Source organism: Acanthopagrus latus, chromosome 11 (assembly GCF_904848185.1).
Source record: "Acanthopagrus latus isolate v.2019 chromosome 11, fAcaLat1.1, whole genome shotgun sequence".
Lineage (NCBI taxonomy): Eukaryota > Metazoa > Chordata > Actinopteri > Spariformes > Sparidae > Acanthopagrus > Acanthopagrus latus.
In genome coordinates this window covers 13844996-13866933 of record NC_051049.1, presented here as the reverse complement: position 1 = coordinate 13866933, position 21938 = coordinate 13844996, and the positions used below count along the sequence as shown (strand labels likewise).

The window sequence follows — 21938 nt, the reverse complement described above, 5'->3', positions numbered from 1 at the left end:
GAGCAGGGAAATGACGAAAACAAGCAGTGCAGGGGAGTCACAGGAGCAGGACTGGAAAACACTCAGTATGTTTACATGATGTTAGAAAAACTGTTGTGTTAGTCGTCAGGCTTTCTGTGCATGCACCACAGTCCTCATGCAGTGCTGAAAAGTCATCCATGTTTTCACTGTTCGATGTGTATAGCCGTTTGCCACTTGCAAACTCGTTTGGTATGTGACATAACAGGTCAACCGGACGAAGGTCCAGTTGCAACTAGCTGAAACAGTGCATACGGTAGTTGGACATACTTCTGTCAATACATTGATTCTCCCCTGGTGCTTGTACACTGGGACAATGGCAGCAGTCACGTTAAATGGCCTAACTGAGCTATGACTGACTGACAGTTTATGTGATGCCAAGCTATGAGAGGCAAACAGGAAAAACCCTTAATAAAAAATGGGTTTGCATGCTGTTGCTCCCTTGAGTGCAAATCCATTGGCACAAGTAACATTTCAAGATAATGCTCCTGTCTTGAGACAGATCAGTTTAAAGGCATCGTCTCATGGTTCAGCATCTGCCTTAAACAGTCTTTGGATTTGTGACTACTATTTAATTTAAAGGACATATGCTTTTGTTTCTGGTTCATAATTTTAATTTGGGTTCCTACTAGTTGCTGCAGCACAGTAGTCCCCCTCTGTCTGAGATGCTCTGTTTTAGTTGTTTTCCCATTTCTTAAAGGCCCCCCTGCTGAATACCCTTAATGCTCTGATTGGTCGACTCACACACGCCTGACCCAGCACTGCAATCAACAGCAATAACGCTGTGCTGAATCTGTTCTTAGGTGGCTAACTAGCTACTGAATATTAAATTATGCAAATGAGTGACACAGTGATGTAGTGTGATGTCACAAAGTTACAGAGTTAAAGGCAGGAGTACTGACAAGCAATTTCAGGAGCAATGTTTCCTGTGGGAGAAAGGAGCTTCATTTGGTGCGAACCTTGACCTTTTTTAAATTTTAACTTTTAAGACCTTTTCATATACAAGAACCTCTATAACACACTTTAGGAAATTAAATGAATGAAAAAGTATGATAGGTTCCATTTAAAGCTACGAGAGGGTCCACATTTGAGATGTTTTTTTTTTGTTTTTGGAGTGAAGTTTGCTCAGTCTGTCGCTGGTTCAAGCTTAGATTCAGTTCAGCATAAATCTAGGCCTGTACAAGCTAAACAGCTCAGCAGCCACTTATATGTGACAGCAATCACTCTATGAACGTTTCTGTCTTGTCTACAAGTCTTTCAAGAGGGTTTAAAAAAGTAAATATTGGACAGTGTATCACACAGTCGCCAGTGAGGGGAGCTCCACTACTAATGGTGAGGGTGATTCAGCACAGTGCGTTAGGTATGAGATGTTCAAGATTTGTTCATTCAAGAGAGAGACTAGCAGCTTAGTTGTTCTTTATAGGACCAGGAAGACCAATCAGATCGTTTCATTTAAACCTAGTTTATGAATACAACCAAACTCACAAGGCATAGACAAAAACCTGTGTTGGTATTATAGGAAATGCCATTTCCTACAAAATACCATGAAGGACACAGTCCAGTCGTCATGACAGTCACGTTATCGTGGCCTGTGACCTGTCAGTGTAAATAAGATGGATGGCCCGAGGAGAAACTGGGAAAGAATACATATGAAAGCTTATTGTGCACATATGGTCCATTAAGCACTTTCCTGCTTGTTTTTATGGCTGGTTTAATCTTTTTTAATCTGTCAGAAAATCAATTTGTTCACGTCGCTGCCAGGTTGCTGAGCAGAGCACTCCATCACGCATCCATAGACCTTGCCTGCCCGAGCAAGGCATTGTGCTGGATGCTAGTCATCAGAAACTGCTATACAGAGATAAATGAATGCATTGATGGATAGATAGGGGCTGGAAAAGATAGAAAGGGACTGAAAAAGAACAAGCGAGTTTATGTGAAAGTGAGTGGAAAGATATATGGACAGACAAATGGCAGACAGACAGATTACCCTATTTACAGGATCTAGACAGGCATGAGAATCTAATGAAAAGTAAATTTGACAATGTGAACACAAGTTTGTAAAGTTTTGATCATAACAAAGTGAATGTATTTTTAACAGATGAAGACAATAACATAGAGATTAGGTTGCTAAACTACAGAAGCTCTTGTAGTGTGAGATAGGTTGAGATAACAAGTTAATTATAATAAGGTACATAATAAATGATATAGTATTCTACGATAATAAAGTAACTTGTGATCTCAAGAAAACAAAAGGGCTTCCACACACTGAAGGAGTAATACAAATATCACAGTTAACATACAGGTATGTTCTTATGATTGTTTCTAAATACCATTATTTTATTTTGGCAAAGTTTATGTATATTTCTTGCCAGTTATATTATGTATGATGTATGTAAGATGTATTGAACTCCTCTTCTTGTCTTCCAGACATTACATATCCAGCACATGCAAATACTATAAAATATAATACCAAGTTATATGTCCAGTGAAGGTTCCTCAGCAAATGATTTGTTAGAGTTCACAAGCAAAAAGGGATAGAATTTTCAGCCATATGAATTTGAACGATATAACTGTATCTCATATAGCCAGTAGTCATAAGATCCATCTGTAAAAATGAGAGACTTTAGGCTCAGGGAGATAGACAGAGGAAGAAAAGAAGGGAGATAGATTGAGCTTCGTTCCTAAAATCCCAAGTCTAAAACCCCACCGTGAACCGGTGATTATCCTGCATTCAGCAAAAACCAAATAAGTCCTGTAATTCCTCCAAAGGGCCGGGATGCTAAAAGAGCTAATTTGACAGAACAAGTATAAGGGAGAAAAAGTATTTTCTGTAATAATCTGTGGATTTAGGGGGAGAAAGGGAGGATACCTGGGATAAAGCACGGGTTTGGCTGAATCCATTACACCAGCGCTATGGGATTATTAACACAGCCGGGAGTCACTGGGGCTGATAAATACCCATATGAAGACATTGCAGGGGCAGTGAAATGTGTCGTTTCCACTCCCGACAGCGAAGAAAGGAAGAAAAACCATTAAAATTGCATGCAATTTATTTGTCAGCTTAGAAGAAAAAAAGAGAAAGAAGTCTGTATCTCGTAAAAAGTGAGGGTTTTTTTTTTTTTTCAAAGCAGGAAGGCTATTTTCCTCTTGAGCTGCTCGGAAAAGGAATACGCCTTATTAGCCTCTGCGACACACAGAGCGTTATTTGGTTATGCAGTGAAGCCTAAAACAGAGTCTGCGTTTAAAGCTGCTTCGTCCTCCATCTCACTGAGTGATTACCTCTGTCAGGCCTTCAACAGACCACGCAGGACGCACGCACGCACGCACACACACACACACACAAGTGGGAGCACACACACACGCACCCAACGCTTTACAAAGTTGTGCACGTGCACATGCACACACGGAGCATAAAACACCTGTCCCCTAAAACGCCCGAGAGCTCTCATCCTGCCTCTGCCACACCTCAATGTGCAGTAATTCTAGAAAAGGGCCTCTTTAAGATTCGTGGCCATAAAAGCCAGGCGCAGACGGAGCCATTAAATGGCTGCTGTGGGTGCTGGGATGCATCTGCGGCTCAGAGCAAGGAATCATTCCTAGACCATTAGTCTAACACTCGGATCTGTAGACAACAGGAAGAGAGACGCCTATGAAAATGTGTTTTATTCTTTGTGATGCAAATGCGGTAAATGAAAGGGCGTGGGTGAGAGACACTCAACAAAAGCCATTTCCGGGATGAATGGGAAAAGAGGGGAAACTGAAATAACTAACACGGCATCGCTAATGAGTTTTTGTTCAAAAGTGGGAAGCAGTTGGCTCGCAGTCCCTCTACAGCGGGTTTCCTCCTTGCTCTCTCCTTGAACGCGGACAGAAAAACTCAGGAGGAGGACGAGGAAATGCAAGCCGGCACCGGTGGACGCTGATGTTCAGTTAAAGCCTGCCTTAATTAAAAAAACATGAAAAGACAACAAAAAGGCAGAGAACCCAAGGATATGCTAGTTTGCCGCTCTCCCCGAGCCCTTTCCAAGGACTCACACTAAATGTTTAATTTCGCTGCAGACAGTGACATTTATCAGTGAGTTTCCAGTGGGGATGCTCATAAACAGCCTGTTCCCTGGACGGAGGCATCTTGGCCTGAGGGGGGAGACAGACGGAAACAGAGATGGAGTGAGACAGAGAGAAGAGAAACACTGCATCATGGCTTTCCGATTGAAAGGGAGAGACACAAGCACAGCAATCGAGGGGGATGGAAAACAATGTGGTTATACGAGATTTCCAATTTAGTGCAGGCCATCTTCTCCACATCTATCCATCGTGACAGTGTTTGCCGAGATTAAAAGAGCAAGAGGGAGACAGCAGTGGCTTTTCATAGAAACATTTCTCAGAGGTGCAACTGCCTCTAGAGTCTGAGATAAACTCATTTGTTGAGCCTCCGGTTGAAGCTGAGCACAGTTTTTAGGCCCGCGCACAGCATCCCGGTGATTAGAGTGAAGTGAGGTTGAGACAAGGCACTTTAAGAAGGTGCTGACTTCTTTCCAACCAAATTTCAGTGCTGGTTTCTCATCATTTTTATCACGAATGATGTAACATATCATGGATCCGATCGAAGTCTTCCGAATTTGCACATTTTTAAATTATAAGTATAAAGCTGGAAAATGTAGCTTGATTGCAGCTAATTAGCCACAGCAGAGGCTCACATTCTTAAAACTCCCCGCTCACCTGTCTTCTGACCTTCTGCCTTTTCCTTTCCTGAAGTTCTGATAAGATAGTTTTTACCTCACATTTTTTTTTCAGCACTGTTAAGGTGTTATTGCTCAAACAAGCTATCAAGATTTTATTACCAATGTAATATTCAGGGCCAGTGAAAAGTGAAAAACTGTCACTGGACTGTTACATTCACAAAGAACAAAGACATATATAACAGTTATCAAAACAGAGATACAAAAATACAAGTACAGTACTCATCAAGTGTCATAAACTAGAGGAGACAAAGACAGTGAATCCAATGTGCATCTCTGCAGAGAAGTGAACTGATGATGGTTAAAATCTTTTCTATCCCCCATGAACTTGACTGGCGCTGCAGAGCCATCGTTAGCCTAATGTCAAGCAATGGCATAATCCATGTTTTGTGTTTTTGTTGCAGTGTTGTGTTGAAATTCAAATCTTTAAAGCTCTTTTTAGTTTGTCGAACATAAAGCGGACCACATGGACTTTTCATCCTTTTGACAGCACGTGCTGCTGCGACTTTATGAAGGATTTTATGGTGTGTTATTTACAAGTACATTGAGTCTGACGAGTTAGAACACTGTGAACAGTGACAACAGCAGGAAAATACTTTGCTTTGATTGCACAGCCAGCGTCAGGTGGTTTTCCAGTATCACATCGTACCAGTCTGTTTCTCACACTGTGTATCCATTTTGACTCTGATGAAGGCTCAGTAGCAATGAAAGTCTGCAAACTTCGACCAGTTTGTTCGAGTCCCTTTTGGTGGTGGTTGGGGTGGATGGTTGTTGCATATCGTTACCACACTAGCTTGAGGGCTGGAATGATCAGAAGGTTATTGACATGAAATAAGTAGGAACATTTGAACTGATGACAATATTCAATGAAATCTCAGGACACTGCCAGCGTGGTCGTGTATCTTTCTGCTGACCACAGATATGATGCAACTTTACACCAATTTTTATGGCCAGTTTTTAACTTTATGTTTTCACAATGATGTGTTTATGAACCAGTTAGGTTAATCGAAGAAACCTACTTCTGTACTTACTCAATCTACTTGGTGAGGAAAAGATCATGTTTTGCTTACAGTGCTTTGGTCACCACATACACGGTTGGAGATGTCCAGTTGTTTCACTCACCTGGTTTTGTCACGAACATGTCCCGAGGTCTCCTTATGAAATATCCACATAGTGGCCACTCACCTGCTGCTCCCGCAAGATTTTAAAAACAATACAAGCCAATGCCCTCTTACACTTTTTTACATTTGTCATTTGTGACCTAGGTGACATGGTTACTGTACAAGCTGCAGGGATATGACCCCAGAGGGTGGGGGGTTATTGCGTGTCAGGTGATAAAGTTTGCAACAAAAGCAACAAAAGCTTTAGTTAAAGTCCCGACTTCTCCTGTATTAAAGAAAAAACACACCCTTAGCAGATATAGTGTTGCTGAAAATGAAATAAGTTGATATTTCATGAATACATTGTAAATGTTTTGTGAAGATACGGTGTGTTCATTGACAGTGTCTCCCTCACCGTGCTGAGAAAAAGTGTAATCCAGGCAACATTATGTTTCCTCAAATAAGAACTTATTTTTAGGACGCAGAGTTGTTAAAGTCGATTGTGGATTCTTTACTCTTCCATTCATATTTTGGGAACAGTTGGTTCTCTGCCTTGCGCTCTTTGTTCGCGAGATAGCTTTCCCGTTCCCTCACTTTTTTAGAAAGCTATTTGTCGTTTGATTTCACACCAAAGCATTTCCATTGTGGACAACCTTCATTAGACACAAAAAAAGAAGTGGGAGGTGAGGGTGTTTCTGGGGAGCGGGAACTATCATTACCTGTCAGATGGAAGAGCTCGCTCCTTTGAAACAGGGGAGGCTACTCCAAATGACTTGTGCTTATTTGCACCCACATACCCTTCCTGTCCTTCTCTCTCTCTCTCTCTCTCTCCATGCTCCCTCTCTCCCCTCTGTTCCTCCAGGCGTACATTTTCTTCTCTCCATTCATATGTCAGTTCCTCCCTCCACAATCCTTCCCGCGGCAGATTTATTCAGGAATAGGAAATGAAATCCCCTCGCACTTTTGACTTGTATTAAACGCCTTCATTCAAAATGAGGCTTGTGAAGACGACTTCCACTGAGGAGGTGTCAGGGCACCGAGTCTGTTAACATGCAGACTGTACACTCGACTTAGCCCCTCTCCCTATCACATGTGATGTGACCTGACCTGTCAGACAGCGGGGTAAACAAAATGAAGGGGGCAAAGGAGGTTACAGACTAAAGAGGCTGATATTAATCCTCAAGGCCTCTTCAAGATAACAAAAAGAGGCTGGCAGTGAAGCCATTAAAACAGCACCGGCTCCTCTATGTCTCTTATGCTCCTCTATTATGGGTCACATGAACCCTCTCCACCTCTACTCCAAGCGTCGCTGCAAACTTTGAGCAAGCTCTAAGTTTGATGAGTGTTGAGGCATTAAAACGAAATGTCTGCAATTTTCCCCCCTCATGGGGGAATTTGCATCAGGCTGAGTGTCCTTCAGAGTAGTCATAGACCAGCGCTCTGCTTCAGAGCCAAGTCATGATTAAAGGTACAGTCATCAATCGAGCAGCGTGAGAGCAACAACATCGCTCTCCCCTGTCGTTTACCATCATACCTTTGCTGTAGTTTATGATTATTTATGATTGGATTAGCCATTAGGTCCGTTGTTTACGGTGGTTGATTGACATTGCATTAAACTCACCCCTCGGTGCATTCCCGAAACAGCTGACTGTGACTTTAAGACGAGGTGTGTTTGTGAGACTGATGAATCAGCGTTGCATTCAGCTGCCAAACAGATGTTGTTCCCCTCCTGTTAGCAGAGAAATGCCTACGGTGTCCTGCACGGGACATTTGGCACCCTGATGTCTGTCATTATTCATTGGGAGAGGGTTTCCAATAACAAGGGCAGGCAGGGGGCATTTTTTTGAGCACATTATCCACAGAGAGATGCGTACATAATGCATGGAGTTGCCATGGGGCACACGAGGCAGAGAGTGGCCCCTGCTCAGCGGGATCCTGTCTGGATAGCTGAACATGAAACTCGGGGAAAAGAGTGAGAGATTGAGCGGGAGTCCTTGGAGAGAGCGTGGTCATCAAGTGTTGGGATGCTGATGCTTACATTTTTATGGAAGGCCTGTGGGCTGTGGATGCTACGTTGATATACGCACCTTTCAAAGTTCTGTGTGACCTCAGAGAAAAATACAGACGGGTGTAAAAGAAAATCCATTGCAAAAAAAAAAAAAAAACCCTCTTGAAATCAGCCTTCTCCCTCAGCTGTCTGTCGTCTCCGCAGCTGTACTTGGCGGCAGGAGCAGCAGGCGCTCACTGCAAAGTGTGCAGGAAAAAAAATTGACTTTGTACTTCCTTCGATACGATATCGAGGGTAGCCATATTAATGCGGGGGAAAATGGAGCAATGGATTGAAAAGGAGAGACGGATAGACAGAATGAAAGCATCAGCTCTTTAACTGAGGAGTCCTCCGGTGGGAATATGTAAATAGTGTCACTTAAGTGCTTGAGCTAAAAGAGACAGGAGTGACTGAGAATGCTATTAGCAGGGAAGAGATGCATGCTGGTAAAAAGTGTTCACCTAAGCAATGATTTTCTCCATCAGCCTCACCTGTCATTTAAATGATACCAAAAGCCATCTGTTATTAAGAATGGACAGAATAAACACGACCTCATCAAATGAAGTTGACTATTTATAATCCAGCCGTGTCGCCGATGCACTTTAAAGTCCCCACAGTGGAACTCTGAGTCCTGCCGTGCCACTTACAATTAATTCAAAAAGATATTTAGAACCTGTGTGGATGATTTGTTTTCAAGTGCTAACATGCTCTGGTTCTTTGCAGGAGGACATTCAGGAGCTTTTCTTGAATCACTGTTGGGCTTGGATGTCATCGCTTACTTTTACTTTCGCACACCAGATTATTCATATCTTTTCTTGCCTTCATCCTCTGTCCTTGTCAGGGCTTTAATAAGGCTGTGATGGTTCTTCTCAGCATGTGTGGCTTCATGCTGTTCAGTCGGGATAAAAGTAGACTCTTCAGGTGTTTCATTAAATGTAGGACCTGCACACACAAGTAAAACTGTGTCCGTCCATATTTTGATTACTCAGTATGTCTGTTTCCATCTGTTTATCTGTCTCTGTTTGATGGGCCTCATCAGAAAAATAGCCTTACTGGTCATCCGTGCAAGCAGCTTATTGTGACACATGTTTACATTACATGTGAGGTGGCATGTATACAGTGCAACTAACCTAACTAATGTACTTATTTAAACCCAAACCAGGTTTCCTGAACCTAACCAAGTACTTTAAGTGCCGAAACCTAACCAATCTGCAACACTTTCAAAAAATTAATCATTTGATGAAAAAAAGCCCAGAGAGACCCAAAGGTCTGGGTCTGTACTCTTCAACAGTCATACACTGGACGCTCGGCAGTCACTGGCAATTGACCTTTGCTGTTGTTTAGGTATGAGGTCTCTGCCCGCCTTTGTTGCTTCAGCACACCTAAACAACTGACTGTTGCAGTGTAACCGTCGTCCTATGGTTGCAGGTTGATCAGGTTTAGGGAGGAAAAATACTCCTAAGACGCTGTGGTTTGTGTTACTTCTGTAACTTCCATTACAAACGTACTCAGCTTTCCAAGGTGACATGTTTTGTATGATGTAAAAAGTTACAAGAACTTACCGTTGACTTCTGGACATAGATAACAGCCTTCTGAGTGAAAGTCCTTTGCCTGTTAATCCCGACCATCCATTCCTGACCTCCTTTTACAGCCTTTTCACTATTCATGCTCCTTCTCCTCACATTGCAATATGTGAAATATCTTGAAATATCTTGTTTTGAGTTCAACATCAGTAAATCTGGATCTAATTTTCTGTTTTGTTCTGCCAGTCTTTCTCTGTGTCCTTCACCTCAGCATGGAGACAGTTTCTCTGGTTCTGTAGGGTTGTTCACTGGCTCCCATGTCCACTGGCTCAGCAGAGTTTCACACCTCTCTCTTGCCTCTCTCTGTTGCCGAGTTTGACCTGCTAGAGGTGTTGGCAGTCCAGAAACAGCACCCCATGTGTCAGTTAAGGCCTGAGGGGAGAAGGCCTCTCCTCGTAGTACTGTGGAAGGTCTTTCTGCTTATCTGCTTCTCAGTGAGACTCAGGGGCAGCCTTGATCCTGCTCTTTTCAGCAATCTACCCCTCTGTGGAGACATCTGGGATATTTCCACAGCACCTTTTGGGACTTAGAGAGTTTTCCCAGTTTTTCCAAGAGGATTAAGAGTTTCTCTCCGACTCCTCTGCCTTGAGCAGAACCTTCATCTCAAGGCTCTTCTTTTCTCAGAGCAGTAAAAAGTTTTTCCTCCTCACAGGCCATGTGCTCTGTATAGCATATATGATGAATTGTATGTATTTTACTTGATTAAAAATAGATGTTGGAGCATTCTTGAACACAACATCAGGTAGAGATCCGACTTGGTCCTAATTTTGGTTGGGCTGGAAGTGGAGGCATTTGTTTGTGTGCTGGTGAGAGACTTGTAAACAAAATCTGCCTTTGTGATGTGTCACATCTCCATCAAGGTGTACTGCAATGACTGGCTTTCAGATGTCTCATTTTGACCTGAAAAACCTTTTGACCATCACCCTGGCAGTTTGTGGATCTTTCTGGACCTTCTCAGAAAGATCTAGTTGATACAGCCAAGGGAAACTGCTCAGATGTAGATGACCTTCTCCAACGGTCCTTCTTCTGGAGACCCGTGAGAGGAGCGGAGGACTCGAGTGAGCGCAGTGGCAAAACACTCGTCAGGCAGGGTGATTCGCACATGCTCACTTCTGCCCCCAGGTTGGGTTGCCAGGAAGTGATGGCAGGTCGTCGAGCAGAAACCATCTCACAAATGACCTTGCTCTTTTACATCTAGGTTGTGATACTTACATAAGTACATAATTTGTACCTTAATTGAAAAGTGTTACAAATAAATTACCCCATTTCTCACATGTGACATTACATTGCTTGTTAATCAACATACCGTACAGAGGTATTAAAAAAAAAACTTCAAAAGAACACATACATCAGTTTTTAACGCATGTGTATACTCTCAGCATACCAACGTCTAGTGCTCACTTGGGTAATAATATTTTGCCCAGGCTAATACTTGTTTGAGTCTTTGGGCTACGTTCTGTCCCAGTTCAACACACACACACACACGTTCTCCAAAGTCTACTTCACCTATAATTGAAGTAATTATTTGGACCCTGGAAGGTCAACAGCATAGCTTATTAGCTTTCACTTCAACTCCAAGACTTTGTGTCCAGCTGCCTGTAATGTTATGCATGCAAAGCTAAATGTAGCATTAGTGGCGCCCTAGAGAGCGGGGTTTGACATTGATGACTTTGTTAAGGGGAACATATGTTTGAACAGATCGCACCCTCTATAAATATAGGCTGTATTCAATCCCCATGGCCTGAAGGCTGGCGGCAATGTATGTCTGCATGACATTATACAGAAAGAGAACAAGGGAGGTGGAAAATGACTGTGAGAGGGCAAACATTTTCAGCGCTTCAACGTTTTAGCTCAAGTGGAAAATTAGAGTTGAGGTTGCGTGGTATGCATTTAGCTACATTTTTCTTTGTGCGTCATTCTTTCCACCCTAAACTATTCAAAATTGCGTTGATGCACTAAAAGCCATGATGTTCACACTCATGACCTTCCAACAATAATACTCCATGCAGAGATACTCAAAGGTGTTGAGATCCTGAGTATTTTCTAATCAAAAACTTTAAATCTTTAAAGTCTTTAAATTATTGTGGGCATTTTGGGGGTGGGTGTGACTACATCATGGTGGGGGATCTCATTCCAGTCAGACTCTTCGAGGATGAGCATGATTAGGACCTCATAATGGAGGAATGGGAACTTTTAAGAGTCCTTCATCTGTACACTTGCTTTGCAACTCACACCTTTTGTTTTCAGCATTTCATCATTACTAGGAATGTAGCAGTAGCAAGCTACTTGCTATCACTATGCTACTTCCTATTTTAAGTAGCATAGTGAGTATTTTGTATAGTATTTTGTTGTCTTGTCCAGGTGCATTGGCATAAACTGGAAGGTTTACAGGATGAAGGATGACACATTGCAAGCAGCTACAAGGTTCAACTCGTGCTGTCATGAATCTTTGGTCCGGACAGGGCTCAAGAAACACTGCATCGCATCCCCAGCTTCTTTGATTGACCCAAACTCAAAAAGCTGCGAACACAGTTGAATGTGACTGTCGCTTGTTGCTAGTCAGCAAATGTCAGCTAACCACTAGCTAACATATATGTGACCTGTAATTCGTATCACTATTGTGATATATTAGTAGGCTCAAGTCCTATTTTTCCGAGGATGGGGGGGGGTCATGTATGTCAAGACTGTGATTTGCGCCCACAGCTTCTGAGATACAGTATTTGTGAAGACAGGCGAAGATTATCTGTTGGACTCACGTTGGCACATTCAGAGAGATGTTCCAAAAATGTCAGTGCTGATAAACATGCACTGTCACCAAATAAATTATTGATCACAACAGGGATATCAGAAGGTATCAAAGGCCTATATAGAAGGAAGGGTTGTTTAGAAGCACAGACGCACAGAGATACTCTCTCACAGCTGCAGGACACGCTCGCACAATGATGTGGACGAAACGACATTCAAACTGACACCTGTGCACATGCTTGCACACAAACACACACACGACACATATGATGATAATGGTTGCATGAAAGATCCTTCACGACTGCACCGAGCATCACCAGATAATTATAATTAAAAAGGAAAATCAGAGTCGTTCCCTCCTCCCTCCCTTTTTTTCTCTCATGGATGGTAGTGCTGGTTTGTGAGTGGTGGGTAAATGAAGACCATTTTGCAGTGTGAGCAGATGGCGAGCATTGAAGTGCCTGTTGACAGGTAGCCTATAGCTTGTTGTCTGAGCTGGCGTTATAACACACGCAAGCGAGACACACGTAAAAACACACACCTATTGCACACACACTGCAGCAGCTTTGAGCCCTAATTGGTATCCAGAAGGGTTTGATGGAGAGAGAGAAAGAGAGAGCGAGCGAGAGAGAGAGAGAGAGAGAGAGAGAGAGAGAGAGAGCATGAAAGAGGAAATGAACATCAAAAAATGCAGACCAGCTGGTCAACTATTTACCTCTAAAGCACTGATGGAGAGAATTCGCATTCAATGTAGAATTTTATTGAATGAAACAATGGATAAAATGAAATTAATGAAGCAGGCAAGCACGTGAATTTCTCTATGAAGTATTGGTTTGTGCCCCTGAGATATGAGGCGACACCAACAACAGAAGCCTTTCTGCTGGAGACAGCTGTCACAGAATCACAGGATATCCGTCTGTTGGTCTGTCGAACTTCTTTAGTGAATGCCTTCTTCAAAGTGATAACTCGCAAATTCATTGTTAATTTAATTTTTGTGACATCCTTGGTGATAATTGGATATTGCTGCGGTGTTCCTGCAATGTGTTCCTGCGAAAGCACCTGCCAGTCAAACAGCGAGGAAAGCAATACAGCGACTTTCATAATGTGTCAGTAGGGTTCGCTGTTCTCTCTCTCTCTCTCTCTCTCTCTCTCTCTGTCTTCATGGGCATCTACTGCTAATGATTCACTTCTCTTCAAAAAACAAGCTGGTCTTGTAGCTGTTGGAAATATAACATGCACCAATTTGTTGGTTGGTTTGTAGCGGAGGATTTTACCATTAAGGGAATCTAAGTGGGGCACACAGACCTTTACTGTAACCTTACCTCAAAGACTGATGTGTGCGTCTGCACAGCCGTGACAGGGTTGGCCGTGAACCTGCTGCCAAGTATTACATAATAAACAGCCATGTAACCACAGAACCCAACGGATGCCCTCAGAGGCAAATGAGAAAAGAAATTCTGGCGAACTGTTTGCCTCATTGAAATTGTTCTCTCACCTGTTTATGACTTGAGAACTGGTGAAAAGAAATTTGCCCGGTAAAAAAAAAATTCCCTCTGGCAATTTGTTTATTTTTACTTGTTTCACAATGAAAAACAATTGCAGAAATTAAGGGTACACACAAAGGGAAGGTATCTTTTCACTGGCTACACCTGCTGCACACACACTGTGTGCAGGACTGTGCGAGTCACAGGTCAAAACGAGACGGAGAGCTTTCATTTTTGGGATTGTGTCTCCCAGTTCTTGGACCCAGAAGTGCTGTGAAACTAGATAAAATCACAACTGTAAGCAACCATCGGCTGCTCGTTAAACGCTGACAGGTTGATCAAGACCATGAAGCGGAGGCCAGCTAGAACAATTTCCTGTATAATGGTAGTTTAATTTAACAGAATGTTGACGATTTATGGCCCATTTCTCTATAAACGAAAAAAGACAAACATTTTATCATTACAGAAAGATTGAGGTGCACACATTTTATGCAGTTATAGATAATGTATTTCCATTTTGCTCTGAGCCGACAAAAGTAATGTTGACTCAAGGTTCATGAACTTGCTTTTACCAGAGCTTGGAATAAATAAGAAAAGAGATGGCCACTAAGTGGACCTTGGGTTAGGTACAAATTTTTATATTTCTTTCAGACTGTATTCAGGGTCAACAGAAAACTTTCACGTCCAACTAGCAAATATGTTCAACTTTTCAGAAAGGCAATAAAAGATAGCCTCTGTGAGAATACTAAATGATGATACTGTAGATGCTTCAGCATTGAACAGATGATAGTAAACCATTACTCCTACTACAGCAGAGCTGTTACTCTCTTTGATTATTTTACATTCTATGTGATATCTGGTTGTTTTTCTGTATAGTAGCTTGAAACCTCGGGTTTGAAAAGTGAGGCCAATACTGAAGGGCCTTAAACCTGCGTTCTCTCTAATGGCCAGCAGCGGCGACTCCACTGGTTTAAAAAATAAGTCCAATTGTATGTAAGCCTATGAAAAAATAACCCTACTTCTCACTTGTCTAACTGAGGTGAAACAGATGATAAAGCATGTCAGCCTTTTGATTGAAATGTCGCTTCCACAGCGAATCTTCTGAGTCTCAGTCAGACCTTATCACTGTCTTCACCACCTCCACCCTCTCGTCCAGATATGTTCACTTCTGGCCTCTGATGACCAAAATGCCAATTTCTAGGCTTCAGTGCAGTAGGCCATGAATCAACCGGTGACATCAGGGTAGGTTTACGGTGGGTGAGTTCAGTACATACAAGTGATATCACACAGATATTCAATATAACTTTCATTTAATCAGGTAGTTTGAACGTCAGAGACCTGGGGAAAGAGAAACAGCGATAATCATAAATGTACCAAAAGTCCATAAAGACACATTCACAGACATCACAATGAAAGACTACTTTCAATGAAGCTGATCTGAGAAGGGCAAATAAAGTTTCCCAACGTGCACTTGACTCATCAGTACCAACAGTGTGAGGTGTTGGTGGCAGGTTGACCTCCGCTTCTGTGTTTACTGCTCAGGATGAGTCACCTGAAGAGCACAAGCATCGCCACAGCTCACGCTCTGTGTTTCTGCTGACCTCGCCCTGCAGGCTTTTATAGCATGCTGGAAAGATCTATTTTACTTTGACCCCTGCATGATTGCCTTTTGTTAGACTTTACAGTTGTTTATGTGTGCTTTGTGCTAGTATTCTATGTATGAGTGCATCTACAAAATAACCAGCATGAAGCTTCGTGCTGAAATCTGTGTGTGTGGCGAATCCAAGAAGCGGTCACAGGCCAGTTGGCTCATGGAGAAGCTTCATCTGCGCAAGTGGCCACTGGGGGCAGTGTTAAGTGTCCTGGAGGGTCTCCAAGGTCATTACACACACATACACATGCACACACTTGCGCACGCCACCCACCCACACACACGGCCTTTCGGAAAAGAGTGTGTGTGTGTCCTGGAGGAACTGCGGGGTCGTTACCCTACTAATGGGGCCATATGGTCACAAAACAAACACAAACTGTTCCTCCTCTCGGCCTGTAATAAGGTCATGAAGATGCTGATCTCATTCAGATAGAGAAACCAGCAGAAGAGAAGGTGCCAGAGGATGTGGACTGAACTCACAAGGAGGAAGGTCAATAACCTGCAGCCTCTCCTGCATATGAGTCATATTACAGAGAGATGTGTGGTACGGTGCTACATGATCAGTTGATTGTTATCTCGTGTTTCTGGTCTATTATCTTGTACAGTAACACAATTATATCTGCATCGTAAAAAAACTTTACTCCTCACCTGGCGGCAGCATTGACTGTCAGCGAACAAACACTTATGGGATAAAACGTTAATCTGATGGCTGTGACTCTGTGCAGTCGTTCCCAGTTTGTAGATTGCGTGTTTGTTCATAGTTGCAGTGTTTTCTGTTTGGCCTGTTAGCACAGCTTGTGTGGCGCTTTTATATGAACATAATTTCGCTCACGCGTTCTTCCCTTCAGCGCGATGCTCTTTTGATAAACTGCAGCTCACACCGTCACATCATCTTGTTGTATTCTGGCACGCGGTGGTTGGTATGATTGCTCTTTGACTGTCTGTTATGTGTGCGGAGAGGCTGAGTGGAGGAGTGCTGTTCAAGGTGCAGGAGCAGTGGTGGGCTGCAGCAGACGGCAGAACTTATATCTGTCATCACAGCTCGCTCCGCCGCTGTTCCTCATTAGCCGTTATATTGTCGACGGTGTCACTATTGTATCATTTGACAGTCAGTGACACTGAACACGGGCTTAAGTCTGGAGTGTAAACAACTGTACCCTGCTAATAATATTACAAATCAAGTTTATTGTATGCATTAAACTGTTATTTTTCAGATTCAACGCCCAGTAAATCTTTGGCATACAGGGATAAAACATTGTTTTTTCACTTTTGTACAGCAAATCTGTATGCACAGTGAATGCAACACGGTACAATACCATACAGTGAATGTAATATATCCGCTTTAAGTGTGGCATGTGATGCCTTTCGTCGTTGTAGGCATTTTATTAAAGGTTAAAATTTAGTAAATGTGAAGCAACCATTGCTCATATCTCACTAGTCGGAGCCAGAAATAGTTATTATTATAAATCTATTAATGTACACAGTTACATAATTGCTCTGAAATGTAATGACTCTCTCAAATGTAAACAAAACAAATAAAAGAGCTTCAGTTACTAATGCCTTCCATAGCATGCAGACACCAAGGCATAGAAAAACAAAAAGAAAGCTTAATAAAGCTGTAATTCAGAAAAAAAAAACAAACAAAAAACTGGCAGCAACGAAAGAAGAAGGAATGGACAAATCTGAGAACCGATAGAGTACAAAAACACTAACGCTAAATGAAGTATAAAAAAATGAAGCACTGGGAACACACTGGTGACACAGATGAACCAATAATGTGAAACGAAAACACAGAAGGGCACAATGAACAAATGAAACACAGGTGTACACAGAAAAACAGGTGAGACAAAGACGGCAAGTGGAAAATAACACGAGGATATAATCTACAAAATAAAATACAGGATGTCGCTGAACTAATAATCCAAACCATGACAGCCCACAAATTGCAGCAGCATTTAAACTACAATCTGGATCTATAAGCATGTGGTTAACGGCGTCAAATGGATACCAAAATATACAAAATATTTTTGGGAAGATTGTTTAACCATACAGAATAAATTTGGACTTTTTTCTGAGTGTTTCTTTATTTTGAGACGAGTCAAAGGGTCTAAGTTTAAACTTCTTTTTGAATGGGAACGTCTTTAGTAAAGACTCATGACAGAAGAGAGCAGGGAGATAACAGTGGCTGTATGTGTGTGCTGTTGTGTCTCCTGAGGCAAAGTTTACAGTATCGTATGCAATGTATTGCATACGATACTTACACGCTTTAAAAGTGATCTCTACTGATTATCATCATACGGCTCAGTTGATCCCAGGAAGGGGAGTCAGCCTGTGAAGAGCTGTATCGTGTCTTGTGTCTCGGGGGCAAGATTTTCTAAAGCCTGAGAATAGTAATTATCTGGATTAGGGTTTGGAGAAAACAAACTGTGGATGTGGATGTTTGCAGTGTCAGGCAGCAAGGGGCCAACAAAAAGCAGTTGGTTGCATTATGGGAATATATCAAAAATGTCATGGCATGACCCATTCTCGGGATTAAAAGTCAGGGCATCTCTGCTGCATCGATTTTGACCTCTCAGTTTTTTGATATGCCTCCTGTGAGTGCCCTGACTTGGAAGAACTGCTTTGAAGAGCTCCCTGTGTGCCCACTCATGAACTTTAATGTGTAAAGGTGCTCGAGAGAGTCCTGAAGAGGCCTCTGGATAATCCTGCGTTGAATCCTCTTCTGGTTGTAACTTCTTAAATTTTCTAGTTTGAAGCACCTTCTGCAGCACAGATTCTGGATAACGTGATGATCTTTTGCGACCACATTCTTTTCCATAATCTGTCGTCGATGATGCAGGCCAGCCAAAAATGTCATTCCTGTGCTTTCATGACAGCACAGACATATCGTTCAGTTTTGTGACTGTAAATCACTCGCATGCTTCCAGAGAGAAGGACGCAGTGCCTCGGTCCGCTGGGAGTGTAGATCTCTTGTAAGATGAGCATCTAAAGTAAATGACAAAATGTAAGTGAGGAGAATAACCATCTGGTTGAATAATTCATGAGAACACATCAAACTCTATTACTCTTTGTAGGAGGAGATGTGAGAGATTAAAATGGGAGTGTGATCCTGGTGAAAATGTTCTTTCTTTCCCCCAAGGAATAGAAATATGGTGTCTCCGTCATACATATTGTAGTTTTTATACCTTCAAGCTAGTTCGCAAACTTTAGAGGAGCTCTGTCACGTGTAAAAAAGTCTCTTTTCCCATGTGAATAGAACATTTTCACATGTGACCATTTTAAAACATGAGCCAAGAAAAATGATTTAAAATGTACATTTTCACATCTGAATCACATAAAGTCATATGTGATGGGCTTTTTGTCCCATGTGGGCTAGAATTTCCACATGTGGAAATAAAACATGGCACATGAACTGTGATTTTTGCTTCTTGACATGAATTCCATATTTTCACATGCAACTGGCTGTTTTCACATGAGACCTAAAATTTCATCATGTGCAAGAAGAAGAAGTAGAACTTTATAAATGCCAGTTGTATTTTTTTCTCTCTGTTGTTATTTTCTTTTACAGACACAGACCCAAAATACACACATGGTCTCAAACAGCATCATGCACATTCATTAATGTATGGAAAGAGGTCAGGGTGACAGGTTGGGAGCACAGTGCCTTGCTCCAGGGCACCTCACCAGTGCTGAGGAGGCGAAGTGGCACCTCTGCAGCTACCAGGTCACATTCTGTAGACACTCTGTCCAGCAGGTCCTGAACTGGCAACCCTCCAGTTCCCTAAGACAAATGTTGTCAGTGGTGAAGTTCCACATATGAATGACAATTTCCAAATAATAAATTAACACTTTTCACTTGTGTACTTTAAAGTGTCTAAAGTGTTCTTATTATCAGTGTGACACTATAAAGCAGAAGAAAATGATTCACTTGCATTAAGATGATAAGACTTTAAACAAAATGCCATCATTGAACCAAAATGTTCTGCTCCTTAACTATCTATCAGTCCCTGCTGAATGAGAATAAACTCCTTCAATTTACTTCCAGTTTCCTAAAGTTTATCCACATCATTAATTACGGATAAAGTTTTGCTGATTTATTTGGAGGGTAAATGAGCCGATGCGTGGATCTGGATGTGACACACCTGACCACTTGGTGGGGTTGTTAGTCCAGCTATTCTCTGGCAGGTGAAAGGGCAATATACGTTTTTGTTTTTTTTTTTATGTGCCTTCTGCACAGTATCTGTCCAGTTTCTGGATATAAAGTGGTTGTATGAAGAAACTAAACTCTCATTGAAGTGCAAATGTGAAACTTGTTATGTTAGCAGCGCCGGGCCGACAGCCAACATGCTGACTGTCCCCGTTGGATTGTTTTGTTAAAGCAGATCCCCAGAGATGAAAGCCAAATGACATCAGTTCATGTATATTAAGCGGTTGCATCAAAGGAACAACAGTGACATTCTCTCAGGAATAATTATTTAACAGTGCTTGATACCATCTGTTTCTCAAAAACAAGGTGAGAACGTCCAAAAAGGACACATGAATACATTTAATATCACAGTCACAGAGATTAGTAGTGATTAATGTGTGGTGACAGCAGATAATCATGTCAATATTTCTTTATTCATATTCAGATTTTGTACTGTTCCAGCCAAGGGACAACAAAGTGACTAATCATAATAGTGTCATAGGCAGACTTTAATAGATGCATTAGGATTGATATACCCCTGGGGTGAATGGGTTATTGCTCATAAAGCAGAATCATCTGCACTTGCAATTAAATCAGATAGCATTACAGGTTAATTTAAGAGACTTCTACATAATGCAGGCATAGAGAAAATAGTCAAATATGCGGTAATTGCAGCAAATTTAAGAGTTTGAGCAAGAATACGTTAAAGAGATTATCAAAGTGGTGTCTGTGTCTGAAGCGGGAGGGGAATTAGAGCCCTGCAACTATTACGACATTTCATCCATTTTAATTTCATTGACTTTGAGATGAGTGAGGAGGATTGACCTCGTCCAAAATCCTCCCCAACACCAAAACACTACACGTGTCCTGTGTACTGCATGCTGTTAGGCAGGTGTTGCTTTGTATTTTTCCTTTTGGCGACAAACACCCATGAAAAGACCCAAACCAACCGTGCGTGAGTCCATAATACTCTTTCTGACTTCACCCGCCTGTCTCTGGCTTTAGCCCCGAGCCCATTTGTTCCTGCTTCTAAAAAACAGGTTACAACACACAGTTCGTATTCCCAGGTCAAACGCAGAAACTCTGTCACGCTCCTCGGTGGCTCATACTGACGCACAAGCTACCCATAAGTGCATGTATACTCACCCCAATGTAAACCCATGTGTTTGGGGAGGAGGTTGCCATGGATGGATCAGAAAACACAGCACCTTCCTCCAGGAGACGACTGTTCGTGTCCCATACATGTGTGACCGCTTATTTGAACTTGTGAGTTAACTTACGCAAAAACTTTCATTCGCCTCATGTCCATAATGTAACATAATAATTATTTTATACCAAAACCACAATTTTTTCCTTAACCTTTCGGTGCCTAAACCTAACTAAACAGCGACAGTTTCAAAACGTTGGAGGTTTATCAGTCAGGGGGACAACCTACTGGTGACACAGGCACTAAAATGAGTGTGTCTCCTGGCAGTCAAGCTGCTGGCCCAAAGAGGACGGTAGTTTCTAACTCAGAGTTTGTGTATTCATGCGTGTGTGAGGGAACCATAACAGAGAGGTGACTGACATTAAGGGTCTTATGTATGTATGTATGTATATGTTGTGTTTTTTTTTAATGGAGACAAGTAAATGTTGAAACACAGTACTACTGGCAAGTGTGTGTGTGTGTGTGTGTGTGTGTGTGTGTGTGTGTGTGTGTGTGTGTGTGATCTCCAGCTGCTGTTTCACGGAAGATTAAAGCCTCCTGTGGTCAATTTGCTCTCCCTAATGTCAGGTCCCCTCCAAAGAGTCGAATCACACGTAGCCTAGCAACCATGGCCACAGCTAAGGGAAGCGCAGCCATGCATGCAAAATCCCACCTTTTTAGGTGTGTGTGTGTGTGTGTGTGTGTGTGTGTGTGTGTCTGTGTGTGTGTGTGTGTGTGTGCGCCTATATAGTCTGTAGGAGGGTCTGTACACTTCTGTCCAGTGCTGTGTGTGCTTGTGCATGCACTTTTGATTATGTGGATGGTTTTGTTTGAGAGAAAAATGAAAATGCCTTTATTCCCTTACTCATCTTTTTTTTCCTCTTTTGAACTAACCCCCACATCCTGTTTTCTGATTAATGTGTTGATTATTTTTTAGCGATTAATGGGTTAGTTTATGAAATGATCAAAAATGTAAAAAAGGTTATCACAATTTCCCAGAAGGTACGTCTTTTGCCTGAAAACAACCACAAACAATAACTTTTGGGGCTTGTTTGGTGCAGCTCTGCTATTTGCCTGTTGTTTCTACTTCACTCACTCTCTCCCTTCGTTCCGATAATATCCACGGCCAGCATGGCTCTCCTGGGAAGCCAGCCAGAGCTGCAGAGAGGCCAGCTTGGTGCTTTGCGGCTGGGCAGCTG

At 42.2% G+C, this 21938-nt stretch overlaps 1 long non-coding RNA gene across 1 annotated transcript; it reads right to left on the bottom strand.

The window, feature by feature from the left end:
* Positions 1–16968: 16968 nt before the first annotated feature.
* Positions 16969–19694, bottom strand: LOC119028747. The gene is made up of 3 exons (XR_005077788.1): positions 19510–19694; positions 19052–19148; positions 16969–18352 (listed from the first exon to the last, which is right to left on the bottom strand). It is a non-coding gene; the product is annotated as an uncharacterized LOC119028747 (long non-coding RNA).
* Between the last annotated feature and the right edge of the window lie 2244 nt (positions 19695–21938).